Here is a 16,697-nt window from a genome sequence, read left to right on the forward strand (position 1 = left end):
CTTAAATAACATAGACATACATAATACATAACATTGTTGAGCAAGGTAATTTTCTAACATCGCATGGTTGTATCCGTAGTGTAACCTTAAATCATATATTAAATACTGATCAGCGTGGAAACCAACGTACGTGGCGGTGACGAATCACCTCTTAAATTGGCAGTAAACTGCCCTTCAATAGTTCACATATGGGGACGAATCCCCCTTAAATTGTCACACTACTTCAACTTCCAACATAAAATATTTTATTATTGCTCAACCTTAAACATTTAATTATGCATAAAATTATTTCATGAATGCATGTACTTAATTAAAATGTGTGTCCTTCATATATATTTAATTTAAATTTCTTACTAACATATAAATATTAAAATAACTTCAATGCATAAAAATAATTAAATATATAATCAGGACACATGCAATTTTCTCATGGATGGTCCTGGATTGCTGGCCCTAACACTCAAGCCCAATTACTTAAATCTGGCCCATTAAAATACTTAAACCCAATAAAATTGTTCTAAGCCCAATTAAAATAATTTAAAGCCCATAAAACATTCTAAGCCCAATAACAACTTAAATTGGCCCAATGGGCTCAAAAGCCCAAAGACTGGCCCAATAACTTTTATGGGCTCAAAAGCCCATAAAATTAATGGACTAACTTAATTAAAATTTTAAAAGCCCAAATAAAATTATTTGGGAGTCCAAATAATTTTATTTCAAATTAATTGGCCCAAAAACCCATTAATTCATAAAATATTTTAAAAATAAAAAGACTCGAGCCCGGCCCACTAAGCCTGGACCCGGACTCACTTAACCCGACCCACGACCCACTGACTTGACCCGGACCCAAGAACCCGACCCGAACCCAGCCCTAACCCTAAACCCGAAACTCACCCTCTCCTCTCCTTCTCGATCGCCGCGTGCAGCAGCCCTTCTAGGGCTGCTGCCGCCCTGCTTCGGCCACCCCTGGCCGGAGCCCCGCCGCCCAGACGTAGCCCACGTCTGGGCGGTCCTAACCTAACCAAGACCCCGACCCCATGTAGCCTGAACCGCCAAGGCCGAGCCCCCTTCCCTGAAACCCTAATCCTGCGCCTCATGGAGGCCGATCGAGCCTAGCTTGCTTCCTGGGCTCATTTGGCTCAAACCAACCGAGCCACTCGAGCCTAGACACCCCTTAAACATCCTAGGGACCTTGACCAGCCGTTGCACGATCCATGGCTAAGGAAAAAAAATGAGTGTATGTCAAACAAAGTGAGAAAAATGTGAGATGCTCAACCATCCCTAGCCTTTTCTGAAAAATTTCTGAAGGTCTTGATGCATACACAACACACACATATATTTCACTGATATGGCACGAAAATAAGGGAAAGAAAACATGCCTTTCACCGGAAACGAAGAGAAAAACGAGCGTGGGACGATTCCGGGACGACGGGGGCGATGACAACCGACTTGGACCTTCAAAAACCGAGGCTATGGTGCTCTTTCTTGTGGGAAGCCGATGAAGATGGTGAATGGAAGGGAGGGAGGCGGCTAAGAGGGGTAATCGGTTAAGGGTTTGGGGTAGATTAGGTTAGAGTTTTTATTTTAATAAAAATAGGTTTTTAGGATAATTAAAATATATAAATAAGGGTTTTTAAATTCAAAATATATAACTTAAAACTCTAACTAACAATTAAAATCTGATAATAAATTTAACAATCCCGAAATACATAATTAAGGGAATTTTAAAAATACTAAAAAGTCAATATTTTGGCTTATTTTGAATAAAAATGGACTCCTAAAATTATATAAAATTAAATACTAAAAATTTTGAGATAATAAAACTCAAAATAATATTTTAGGGCTCTAAAAAGGCTCATGAAATTAATTGACTAGAAAGTTGTCATCTCGTCCGTCCACGGTCCCGTCTACGCGATAAAATAATTAAAATACTAAAAATCATAAAATCACTAATTATGGGTTAAATGCTTAAAAATAAATTTAAATCATGCACAAATAATTCACATAATTATTTAACCCATAAATCTAAAATTTACATAATTAAATATCCTAATTATGCATGCGGATTTACGTATTTAAAAATACTGGGTGTTACAATTCTCTCCCCCTTAAATTGAATTTCGTCCTCGAAATTAAAGTACTTACCCGAACAACTCCGGGTAGCGAGTCCTCATGTCTGCCTCGGTCTCCCAAGTAGCTTCCTCCTCTGAGTGATTCAGCCATTAGACTCTGACCATCGGTATGACCCGCGTCCTAAGCCTCCGCTCCTCCCTTGCCAAGATCCGCACTGGCCTCTCCTCATACACTAGATCTGGTGGCAACTGTAAGGGCTCGAAATCCAACACATGCGACGGGTTGGAGACATATCTCCGAAGCATGGATACATGGAAAATGTTGTGCACTGCCGCTAGCCCTAGTGGTAGAGCTAAACGGTAGGCCAACGTGCCAACTCTCTCCAAGATCTCGAATGGCCCTATATACCTCGGATTAAGCTTGCCTCTCCGGCCAAAACGCACTACTCCCTTCATCGGTGACACCTTCAGGAATATGTGATCACCTACAGCAAACTCCAAATCTCGTCGTCTGGCATCTGCATAACTCTTCTGCCGACTCTGAGCAGTCCTCATCCGATCTCGAATCTGGATCACAATGTCAGCTGTCTGCTGCACAATCTCAGGACCCAGTAAAATCCGCTCACCAACCTCATCCCAATGCACAGGAGATCTGCATCTCCTCCCATACAATGCTGCATAAGGAGCCATACCTATAGACGACTGAAAACTGTTATTATAGGTAAACTCCACTAATGGCAGTCTAGTCTCCCAAGAGCCCCGAAAATCAATGACACAAGCTCTCAGAAGATCCTCGAGAACCTGGATCACCCTCTCAGACTGGCCATCTGTCTGGGGATGAAATGATGTACTGAACAAAAGCCTCGTCCCCAAAGCCGTGTGCAGACTCTTCCAAAATGCAGATGTGAATCTTGGATCTCTGTCTGACACAATAGACACTGGTATGCCATGCAGTCTAACAATCTCTCTGATGTAAAGCTCTGCATACTGTGTCAAAGAATAAGTAGTCCTCACCGGCAAGAAATGAGCTGACTTGGTGAGTCTATCCACAATCACCCAAATCGCTGTGCAACCTCTGGCACTCCTCGGTAAGCCAACCACAAAGTCCATCGTAATATTCTCCCATTTCCATTCCGGAATAGGAAGAGGTCTAAGAAGTCCTGCTGGACGCTGATGCTCTGCCTTGACTTGCTGACAAGTCAAGCACTCTGACACCACTCTCCCGATGTCACTCTTCATCCCGGGCCACCAATACAATAGCTGCAAATCTTTGTACATCTTCGTACTTCCGGGGTGAATGGAGTACGGAGATGTGTGAGCCTCTGCTAAAATCTCAGCTCTCAACTGATCGACGTTCGGTACCCACATCCTACCACGGTACTGAACGATACTATCCTCCACTGTATACAAGAGGTTACCTCTAGCCTCATCTCTCTGTCTCCATCGCTGCAACTCCTCATCAGTAGACTGTCCCTCCCTAATCCGATCTCGCAGAACTGGCTGCACCGTCAACACTGACAAGCTCGGTGCATGGCCACTCGGATAACACTCCAAGCCAAATCTCTGAATCTCGCTCTGTAGTGGTAACTGTACGGTCAAACACGATACCACTGACGACTTCCGACTCAAAGCATCGGCCACTACATTAGCTTTACCCGGATGGTAGCTAATGTCACAGTCATAGTCCTTCACCAACTCCAACCATCTGCGCTGTCTCATGTTCAACTCCTTCTGTGTGAAGAAGTACTTGAGACTCTTGTGGTCTGTGAAAATCTTGCACTTCTCTCCATACAGATAGTGCCTCCAGATTTTCAAAGCGAAAACCACTGCTGCCAACTCCAAGTCATGCGTCAGATAATTCTGCTCATGAATCTTCAGCTGCCTCGACGCATACACAATAACCTTACCACACTGCATAAGCACTGCGCCTAAACCTAGTTTAGACGCGTCGGTGTACACCACTAACTCCTCGTGTGGTACTGTCATCGCTAACACTGGTGCAGTAGTGAGTGCTTCCTTCAGCTGATCGAAGCTCCTCTGACAGTCTGAACTCCAGATAAACTTCGCATTCTTCTTGGTCAAGGAAGTCAAGGGTACTGCAATAGAGGAAAAACCCTTGATGAACTTCCTATAATATCCTGCCAAACCCAAGAAACTGCGAATCTCGGAAGCATTCTTCGGAATACCCCAATTCTGCACTGCCTCAACCTTAGACTGATCAACTGCAATCCCATCTCTCGAAATAATGTGGCCAAGAAATGCCACCTGCTCAAGCCAAAACTCGCACTTGCTGAACTTGGCATACAACCGATGCTCCCTCAAAGTCTGCAAGGCTGTCTGAAGATGCTGTCTATGCTCCTCGATGCTCCTAGAATAGATCAGAATATCATCAATGAAGACTATGATGAACTGATCTAGATACGGCTGAAAGACTCGGTTCATGAGATCCATGAAAACCGCTGGAGCATTGGTCATCCCAAATGGCATCACTAAGAACTCGTAATGCCCATATCGTGTCCTGAAAGCAGTCTTGGACACATCTGTATCTCTGACACGCAACTGATGATAACCAGATCGCAGATCGATCTTGGAGAACACTGAAGCTCCCTGCAACTGGTCAAATAAATCCTCTATCCTCGGCAGTGGATACTTGTTCTTCACTGTGACCCTGTTGAGCTCTCGGTAATCGATGCAGAGTCTCATACTGCCATCCTTCTTCTTCACAAATAACACCGGAGCTCCCCACGGAGAAATGCTAGGACGAACAAAGCCTTTCTCTAACAACTCCTGAATCTGCTCCTTCAACTCTTTCATCTCGGTAGGAGCAAGTCTGTACGGTGCCTTAGAGATAGGCACGGTGTCTGGCAATAAGTCGATGCTGAACTCCACATCTCTCACTGGTGGAATTCCTGCAACATCCTCCGGAAAGACATCCGGAAAGTCACGAACCACCTCTATCTCTGATAATGGTCTGCTAGATGGCTCTGAAGTCGTGACGATACTCGCTAGAAACCCCTGGCATCCCCGTCTCAACAACTTCCTCGCCTGAATAAGAGATATCACCTGAGGAATATCACTGCTCTGAGATGCATGAAAAGTGAACGGGTCGCCTACTGTAGGTCTCACTGACACTGATCTCCGACAAAAATCAATCGAAGCTCCATTGACTGTCAACCAGTCCATACCCAAAATCAAATCGAATCCACTCAATGGCAAAACCACCACATCTGCTCGAATGGAGTGTCCCTGCAGCTCTAACTCCAGTCCTCGAATAACCTTCGAGGTAGAAATAATCTGCTCTGACGGCATAGTAACATCATACCCACTGTCACTACTCTCAGGTGTGATGCCTACCCGCCTGATAAACTCCAGGGAGATAAACGAATGCGTAGCCCCTGAATCTAGCAACGCAAACGTGGAGTTGCCTCCAACTAAAATTCTCCCTGCACGCAGAAAATTCCCAACAGTTTCATACCACTACTAAATTTTCCCAACGAGTCACTACTAATTCTTAATTCTAATCACAAGTAAAACATGCTTCCTATTCTAACATGCAGTTAAATAACCCAAATAACAACAAATTCCAAATTAATGACGAAATTTTTAACCAAAGGAAAATTATTAAAATGTTAGGGGTAAGATATACCGGTGATCAAGGAGGTGTCTGGATCTACCTCCTCGGCCTGCATCACAAACACCCTACCAGCGGTGTTCTTCTTCCTCGGGCAGTTAGCTATCTGATGCCCTGGCTCCCTACAGTGGTAGCAAACTCCTGCTCCCAATAGACAAGGTCCCGAATGCATCTTCTGGCACTTCGGGCAAGTAGGATAAGCTATGGCATTAGGGGCCCCGCCCCTCTGTTGCTGCGGCCTCTGCTGCTGTGGCCTCTGCTGTGGATTCGGGCCCTTAGCCGGCCCTGTATACTGCTTCTTCGCAGGAGGCTGCGAAGATGGTCGCTGATATCCAGCCTGAAACTGCCTCTTCCCCTGCTGCTCTCTCTGAATCTCTCTCCGACCCTCCTCGGAACGCAAGGCTCTACTGACTGCAGACTCATAAGTAAGGACGTCTGCCATATGAACATCATGCTTGATATCCGCCTTCAAACCCTCCACGAACTGCCTCAACTTCTCTGGTGGACTATCTGAAATCAGAGGCACAAAGTGACAGCCCCTCTCGAACTGCCTCACATACTCAACCACTGTCTTGTTCCCCTGACGGAGACTCATAAACTCACGGATCATGCGACTGCGCACATCCTCAGTGAAGTACTTGGCGTAGAAGATACGCCTAAACTCTGCCCATGTCAGTGTAGGAAGGTGAACTCCTCTGGCTGCACCCTCCCACCAGAGCGCTGCATCACCCCTCAGCATGTACGTCGCACAGTTCACCCTGTCGGTGTCTGTGATCCCCATATAAGCAAAGATGGACTCCAGAGAGCAAATTCATCCCTCCGCCACCAAAGGATTGGTGGTACCAACAAACTCCTTGGGTCCCTTCTTCTGCAACCTCTCAGCAACGTCCTCCTCATGGGACAACCTGGGACGAGTAGCCTGCTGCTCTAACAGAGCAGTAATCCCTGCCATCATATTCGCATTGGTCTGCTCCAATGCTGCTAGAGGGTTCTGTGGAGGTGGAGGTGGAGGTGTAGGTGGAGATCCCCCACGTCTGTTCATCGGTCTGGGAGGCATTCTGCACCACCACATATTTCTTTACGTAAATCGCCATGCATAACTAAGTTGTTTAAAATTAGTGCTAACTTAAATTCTAAAAATTAAATCATGCTATAAACACTTAAAACTTACAGACCGGTAGCGTGGATTTCTGAGCTCGCATAGCAGTAATGACCCCTCCAAGAACCGTGCTTTGATACCAACTGAAACGACCATAGCTCTATAATTAATAAATAAATATGCGAATTTTTTTTTTTTCATTTACTTACTAAATAAAATATGTACATATATGCCCATACATATATGCACAGAATAAAAAGATTTAAAAATAAATAAATAATCAAATACTTAAATAAAAATGCCTTCTTTAAATAAAATAAATATCTGAGTCAAACATTTAATTAAAAATACTGCATAAATAAAATGATTAAAGTTTGCATGCACTGACAATATTCAATAAAATATTCAAAACGCACAACCACTGAAAAATAATATAAAATGTGTAACGTGCTGACATAAACAAAAACATGCAATGTGACTCAAACATCTATCACGGTCACGGGGTCACTGCATGCCCGCTCATACATCCTCGCCTCCGGTGGGTACAACCTCATCCTCAACGTACTCACCTGCACCATACCAGTGTAGTGAGCCTAGAGGCCCAACATGCTACAAGGGTTTAAAATAATTTAAAACAATTAAATACTAATACATACATATACATGAATAAGCATGCTTGAAAATTTCATAACATAACATAACTTAACTTAACTTAAATAACATAGACATACATAATACATAACATTGTTGAGCAAGGTAATTTTCTAACATCGCATGGTTGTATCCCTAGTGTAACCTTAAATCATACATTAAATACTGATCAGCGTGGAAACCAACGTACGTGGCGGTGACGAATCACCTCTTAAATTGGCAGTAAACTGCCCTTCAATAGTTCACATATGGGGACGAATCCCCCTTAAATTGTCACACTACTTCAACTTCCAACATAAAATATTTTATTATTGCTCAACCTTAAACATTTAATTATGCATAAAATTATTTCATGAATGCATGTACTTAATTAAAATGTGTGTCCTTCATATATATTTAATTTAAATTTCTTACTAACATATAAATATTAAAATAACTTCAATGCATAAAAATAATTAAATATATAATCAGGACACATGCAATTTTCTCATGGATGGTCCTGGACTGCTGGCCCTAACACTCAAGCCCAATTACTTAAATCTGGCCCATTAAAATACTTAAACCCAATAAAATTGTTCTAAGCCCAATTAAAATAATTTAAAGCCCATAAAACATTCTAAGCCCAATAACAACTTAAACTGGCCCAATGGGCTCAAAAGCCCAAAGACTGGCCCAATAACTTTTATGGGCTCAAAAGCCCATAAAATTAATGGACTAACTTAATTAAAATTTTAAAAGCCCAAATAAAATTATTTGGGAGTCCAAATAATTTTATTTCAAATTAATTGGCCCAAAAACCCATTAATTCATAAAATATTTTAAAAATAAAAAGACTCGAGCCCGGCCCACCAAGCCCAGACCCGGACTCACTTAACCCGACCCACGACTCATTGACTTGACCCGGACCCAAGAACCCGACCCGGACCCAGCCCTAACCCTAAACCCGAAACTCACCTTCTCCTCTCCTTCTCGGAAGGGCTGCTGTCGCCCTGCTCCGGCCACCCCTGGCCGGAGCCCCGCCGCCCAGACGTAGCCCACGTCTGGGCGGTCCTAACCTAACCAAGACCCCGACCCCATGCAGCCTGAACCGCCAAGGCCGAGCCCCCTTCCCTGAAACCCTAATCCTGCGCCTCATGGAGGCCGATCGAGCCTAGCTTGCTTCCTGGGCTCGTTTGGCTCAAACCAACCGAGCCACTCGAGCCTAGACACCCCTTAAACATCCTAGGGACCTTGACCAGCCGTTTCATGATCCATGGCTAAGGAAAAAAAATGAGTGTATGTCAAACAAAGTGAGAAAAACGTGAGATGCTCAACCATCCCTAGCCTTTTCTGAAAAATTTCTGAAGGTCTTGATGCATACACAACACACACATATATTTCACTGATATGGCACGAAAATAAGGGAAAGAAAACATGCCTTTCACCGGAAACGAAGAGAAAAACGAGCGTGGGACGATTCCGGGACGACGGGGGCGATGACAACCGACTTGGACCTTCAAAAATCGAGGCTATGGTGCTCTTTCTTGTGGGAAGCCGATGAAGATGGTGAATGGAAGGGAGGGAGGCGGCTAAGAGGGGTAATCGGTTAAGGGTTTGGGGTAGATTAGGTTAGAGTTTTTATTTTAATAAAAATAGGTTTTTAGGATAATTAAAATATATAAATAAGGGTTTTTAAATTCAAAATATATAACTTAAAACTCTAACTAACAATTAAAATCTGATAATAAATTTAACAATCCCGAAATACATAATTAAGGGAATTTTAAAAATACTAAAAAGTCAATATTTTGGCTTATTTTGAATAAAAATGGACTCCTAAAATTATATAAAATTAAATACTAAAAATTTTGAGATAATAAAATTCAAAATAATATTTTAGGGCTCTAAAAAGGCTCATGAAATTAATTGGCTAGAAAGTTGTCATCTCGTCCGTCCACGGTCCCGTCTACGCGATAAAATAATTAAATACTAAAAATCATAAAATCACTAATTATGGGTTAAATGCTTAAAAATAAATTTAAATCATGCACAAATAATTCACATAATTATTTAACCCATAAATCTAAAATTTACATAATTAAATATCCTAATTATGCATGCGGATTTACGTATTTAAAAATACCGGGTGTTATAATACTCCTCTTGAGACTAATGCTCGGTATTCACCGTGTGATGGCCCACCTTTGCCGGATCCTAGTTTGTACCGAACTATTGTTGGGAGTTTGGTTTATCTCACCGTGACTCGTCCAGATATTGCGCATGTTGTTCATGTGGTTAGTCAGTTTGTCACTGCACCAACCACAGTTCATTGGGCTGCTGTTCTCCGTATTCTCAGGTATCTTCGGGGAACTCAATTTCAAAGTCTTTTATTTCCTTCTACTTCATCTTTGGAGCTGCATGCATACTCTGATGCTGATTGGGCTGGTGATCCTACGGATCACAAATCTACCACTGGCTTCTGCATTTTTCTCGGTGATTCCCTAATCTCTTGGAAGAGTAAGAAACAAGATGTTATTTCTAGATCTTCCACAGAAGCTGAGTACCGTGCCATGGCCTCTACTACTTGTGAGATAGTTTGGTTGCGTTGGTTGCTTGCGGATATGGGTGTCTCTCTTGCTCGGCCTACTCAGTTATTTTGTGATAATCAGAGTGCTATTCAAATTGCACGTAATTCAGTCTTTCATGAGCGGACGAAACATATTAAAATTGATTGTCACATTACTCGTCACCATCTTCAGCTTGGCACCATCATGTTGCCGTTTGTTCCTTCTTCTCTACAGATTGCTGATATGTTTATCAAGGCACATTCCGCTTCGCGCTTCCGTTTCTTGTCTGACAAACTCTCAATGATTTTAGCTGTAGCATCGTGAGTTTGAGGGGGGATGTTAGATTATATTAGATTATATTATTATTATTATTAGGCATTTCTATTTATTAGCTAATAAGGATAGAGCAGTATTTTTATTGTTTGCTTGTATTTATTCTAACTATATAAACATCTTGTTGTGTAACTTTTATACACAATTTTTCATGATATAAAAAATCTAGTTTTCTCTCCTTTAATTTATACAGCATTAACATGTTGGCGAAAATGAGATTGAAAGTACAAAAGAAAGAAGGAATGCATGCACAATATAATAACCCAAATTTGGTTACATAGTTTACTAAAACTATGTTTAGGCCAACTTAAGACCAATTTTGTAGTTTTCTCGATCGTCATTTATAAACAAAGTAATCAAACTGATGGAGTATATAACAATAAAGCAAATCATAAGTAGAGGACTAAAATAAAATTTAGGTTTTCGGTTTTGATTATCATAAAGGCTCAGGCCATAAGCCCAGACCATAATAATAATAATAATAATAATAATAATAAGAACAACAACAACAAGTAACAACTCTACTAACTTTTAAAAATACATCCACCTGCGGAGTGACCTGCCTTACAATGTATGTCTATCTTACTAATTTTTTTTTTTTTGAGAGTGTGTCTATCTTACTATTATTACTCCTCAAATACGAGTATTCAAAAAATGGGTTTAATTTAGTTTATTTTTAATATATTTAAGTAAAAATTTAAACAAAAAATTAAACTAAAAGAAAACAACAAATAAAATAATCAAATTATAAATATGTGTTGGTTTGGTTTTATCGATTTTAGTGTTTTTTTTTTAAAAAAAAAAAAACTAAACTACCATAAAATATTAAGATAACAAGTCAAGATTTACATCGACAAGTCAAGATGGTATAAAACCATCGACACAATCAAAAGGTAAGGAAGAACTAAGAACTTCTTTGGCCAAATGATGGGCAACTCAATTTGTTGATCGACGCATATGTTTGATAGAAATAAACTCAGGGCAAGCAAGCAACGATCGGATCTACATAACCATCACACCTTTCAGACCAAGATTCTCTGGTTGTCGATCCGCAACTCGAACCGCCAAAAAAGAGTTCGGAAAAAAAAAAAACAAACATTGGTGAAACGCTGGTTCAAGCAAAAATCCATCCCAAAGCGAATAGCTTCCAACTCCGCGCAGAAAACACAACTGTGATATCGAATCACTCTATCTTTCACTCCTCAAACAAAACCGTAATATCCCTCATCACTGCCCAACACTGTATGAGTGTTTCATAGTATTAAAGTCGTGATTTTCGTTAGTTTTAAAATACATTAGGTAAACCATAATTTTTGGGATTTTAACATTCAAAACCAAAGTAAAAATTCTATTTTGGTTCAGTTTTATTTTATGTTATTTTTCTACTATTTTTTTTTCCTTAAATTGATTTTTAAAACGTCCATACATTTTAATATTATGAACCAGAGGTGTTAATTGTAATATTTTTTTTATAAAAAAAAAAAACTCAAGGGAGATGTATGTGATTTTTAAAGTTAAAAGGTGTAAATATAAAATTATACAAATATGAGAGAAGGTATATATAATTTTCAAAGCTAATTTATAATTATGATAGATTTAAGAATTATATCTGTGTTTTGCTTGTGAGTTTGATGGTCTGGGCTGGGCCTTTATGATAGAACCAAAGAAAGTTGATTGATTTAACTATGGCCTCTCATTTGGGCTTTGCAAATTGAAACGTAATTTAAATTACAAAGGGCCGAGTATAATACGGTTAAATAGACTTGTTTTATTTCATATGATTTAAGAAAAATCATTGAAAAATAAATGATGATCAAATTTTGTATTTGACCTTATTTAATTTATTCAAAATATGATTACACATTTTTTTAGACATGATTAATAGGATTATATTAGTAAAATAAATAAAAAATATTGCTAAATATAAGACAGATCTGGACAAATTTAAAAAGAAACATGACTTATGGAGATAGTAATTAATGTATGATTTGTTGCATGTATTTGTTTGAACCAATCTGTGACGTTATAATTAGATTATTAGGGCATGATTGATATACTTGAATGGAATAGAATTGGAATAGAATCAACTTTGGAATGGAATAAGAATAGGAATGGAATGATAAGTTTATTACATTCAAATGATTGGTACCAAAAAAAATAAAATCAAAATGGAATCGGATTATTTTTAATTATCAAATATGTTTTCATTAAAATCCAAAATAGTAGCTATTCAAAAATATTTATTATAGGTTAAAAAATATTTATTATAATTATTATTTAAAAACAATTAAAAAAATAACTATTTATAGCCTATTAATCATTATTATCTTTATAATAAAACTAATATAATTATTAATCTGAATTTAGTAATTATTATTATTATTTAATTTATTAAAAAATAATTATTTTTTAATAAAATATAATGATAGTTATATATTTTATAATATACATTATTAAGTGAACGTTTTATTTGTTTATTTATTAATATTATTATCATTTTTCATTAATAATTCTATATTTATAAATGGTAGTAAATTAATTTGATAATAATATTATTATTATGATTATTATTTTAGGTACTTTATTAAACTAAATAAGGGAAGAATTTTACAAAGGGAGAAAAATTAGGAGTGGAATGGCTATTCTCATGTACATGAGAATAGTAATTCCAATGAGAATGAGCATTTTCATTCCAATGTCAAACTAAGCATGAGTATAAGGAATGAGATGGGAATGCTCATTTCATTCCCACCTCATTCCCTCCTAAGTCCTACCAATCATGCCCTTATTTATATATATATATATATATATATATATATATATATATATCATACGCGTCAAAATGTAAAAGGGCTTATTTTGATATTGCCAATTTTATTTGGGAGAAATGATATTTTTGGTTCAATAACATGTTCATTTGGTCTATTAAATTTCAATTTCAATTTGGTTTTGGTATATATAACTTTTAATTTATATTATTTGTGTCTAATTATTGGCATGACAACTATATATGTTAGTATTTTTTAATGTCAATTATCATGTCATTATTTCACGAACCACGTTATCATTTTCTGATATCACGTCAGCGGTTAGACTAAAATCATCGAAAATTAAAAACAGTGTATCAAAACCAAAATTTTAAAAGTTAATGGACCAAAACCAAAAAATAAACAAGCTAATATAAAAAAAATATTCTCCCTTTTATTTATTACGATCTTTAATTCCTCCTAAGATGATTAGGAGTTGAATACAAAATTTTCGATCTCAACAATACATTATTGAAAAACGATAAAGACTACTTGGATCTTGAATAAAGTATTAATTAATAGACAGGTACCTTTTATTTAACTAGCATAAATTACAATATTTGATTTCGAACAACTTTCTTTTCAACTACATGGTGGCCAAAATTAGATATATTGTGGTATAGAAAAAAAAACAATATTCTGCGCATAAATCAATTACTTGTAAGATTAATGCACGGTGATTAGGGAGAGATCAACTCAATAAATTAAGAAATTACTTCATATTAATCACAGTTTCTTATGAAATATTAAAGCCATTTTCTCATCAAAGTGTTAATGTGAAATCCATCACGACGACATTACCTGACGTCACAACTCACGCTAATAATATTATGTGCCACGTTGACAACATTTCAGAGAAAAAAACAATAAAATAACAAAAAAAAATCAAAGCGCAGTATCGGATCAATGTAAAAAAGTAGTAACTCCTCTCTATGAGAATCAATAATTGCTATATGAGGTTCGAATGGAGTATATATGGCGATGAATAGATTAACTTTTCGAGTGGTATGTTTGGTTAACAATGATTTGGAATTTGATCCCATGGTTGAGTTCAACCAACATTCATTTCACAACTGTTTAGTGTCCTTAATTTGTTCCATTTCCTTTTATTCCAAATCACTGTCACTAATCACTAATATTTTGTTGGATTTTTATAACACATCAAATGTCAATTTTATCAGGCATATTCATTTTGACACACACCTTACGTCCGTACTAGTCACCTAGTCCTTTATATATAATAGCATGTTACATTATAAAGTATTTTTCCATTATCTATGTATGTGTGTACATATACATATATATTATGGGAAACATACATTTTATGGTTCACTGACTTATTTAATTTTGATTTTTGGTCCAACATTTGGCGCAGTAACACCAACATTTGAAATTTAATGGACCAAAACTCAAAATAAGAAAATTTTAATTTAGAAAAAAATCTATTTTTCATGTGTGTATGTGTGTGTATAGTGGGGGTGCAATCGAGTCGAGTCGAGCTCAAGTATCATACTACTCGAGATCGAGCGCGACTCTATTTTGTCTACTCAAGCTCGACCTCGAGCTCGAAAAATAGACTTATATTTCGAGCTACTCGAGCTCGAGTAATTAATATCGATAATATTATATTTATATATATTTTATATTATATTTATATATATATATAGATAATTCAGTAGCTCGCAAGCTACTCGAACATACAAATATACTACTCGAGCTCGAGTTCAGTCAAAACGAGCTCGAGTCGAGTTTTAACCGAGCCGCTTTCGAACTACTCACGAGTAGCTTGACTCGTTTGCACCACTACTAGTGTATACTATGCTATATAACGAAGGTCTTAGACTAACTAATTTGGTGCAACGTATAATCTTATTTACTTTAATAAATCTTTTAAAGATATATATATATATATATATATATATATATATAAAGATAAAAATTTTTAGCTGCCCAACCAATGATGTCCAACTCGTCTCCGACAACTAAAACTCGTTACCGTGTTTTAGTTATGCGAAAAATCAAAAACAAAAACCACTAAAACACGATACGAGGTGGGAAAATATTGTTGGACAACTGAAAAGTCCTATATATATATATATATATATAAATTTTCAACTGCCCAACCAATGCTGCCCAACTCGTCCCCGACAACTAAAACTCAGTACCGTGTTTTAGTGATACGAAAAATTTAAAAAAAATAACTAAAACCCGGTACCAGGTTTTAGTGATCGAGAACGAAGTGAGCAGGAATGGTTGGACAGCTGAAAATTATTCTATATATATATATATTTATATATAAAGTTAGCATTTGATTCGAGTTTTATAATTTAAAAAAAAAAAAAAAAAAAAAAAGGCACTCAAATGTAGTCGAGAACCCGTTGATTTTTAGACTTTAATTTATTTTAGTTTTTTAGACAAATTAAAATCACTTAAAAGCCGTACTAATTAATAAGATAAAAAATTTTAGGAGAAAATTCCGGTTCAGTCTTAAATGTTTGAACACATTCCCGATTCAGTCCTAAATGTTTGAACGTTTTTGGTTTGGTCCCAAATGTTTTCCAAAAATTTTCGGTTCAGTTCTAAATGTTTTTATGTTTTTGGTTTGGTCCCAAATATTTTAAAAAGTTTTCAGTTCAGTCCTAAATGTTTTACGTTCCAGATTTCGTCCTAAATATTTTTCAAAATTTTTCGGTTTGGTCCTTCCATCTACAAACAAAGCGTGATAAAAAAAACTTACAAACAAAAGAAAAAGTTAAATAAAATAGAAGGTAATAATATTAATAATAATAACAACAATAATAATAATAATAATAATGATAATAATAATAATAAATGAACAATAATTTTTTACAAATGAAAAAAATATAATATAAATTATGCAAAATAAAATTATAGAATAAAAAAATAATTGAACCGTGTAATCTTATAGTTAAAAACATTATCAATTACAAACAAATAAACAAATTTTTTAGCAAATAACTAGTATTTACTTATTTCACAAAATATTTAAAATTTTCAATAAATTTTTCAAGAGAAGAATACTTATGGTTAACAATTGAGAAAATATAATGAATTATTTGACCACCGTTAAAGTAGTGATATGAAATTAAGTTTTATTTAATAATAATTTTTTCTCAAATACTAATTATTTAAATTATAAAAAGAGTTTTAAAAAGATATATATATTTTTCCAACCTCCAAATTTTTTTTTAAATGTGCAAGCATCATGAATGAGAATATAACAAAATTAATAGAAATGTGAAATAACATCATTAAATTTTAATTTCTCAAGTTTCGTTTATTTTATTTAAGTTTTTATTTTGTAGCATCATGAATTTAATATTTTCATTTTGAACATTGTGTAAAATTGATTTAAATTTGGATAAAAACTCTAATAAATTTGTGTTTTATTTACAACTTGTTTAATGTTAAATATATAATAAATAATATAAAACTCAATCATAAATGATATAACACTACGCGGTGTTAGTTTTAACACATGAGTAGATGGAGGGATCAAACCGGGAAATTTTGAGAAATATTTGGCACAAAATCTGT

The sequence above is a fragment of the Henckelia pumila genome, chromosome 4, assembly GCF_033568475.1.
Source record: "Henckelia pumila isolate YLH828 chromosome 4, ASM3356847v2, whole genome shotgun sequence".
NCBI lineage: Eukaryota > Viridiplantae > Streptophyta > Magnoliopsida > Lamiales > Gesneriaceae > Henckelia > Henckelia pumila.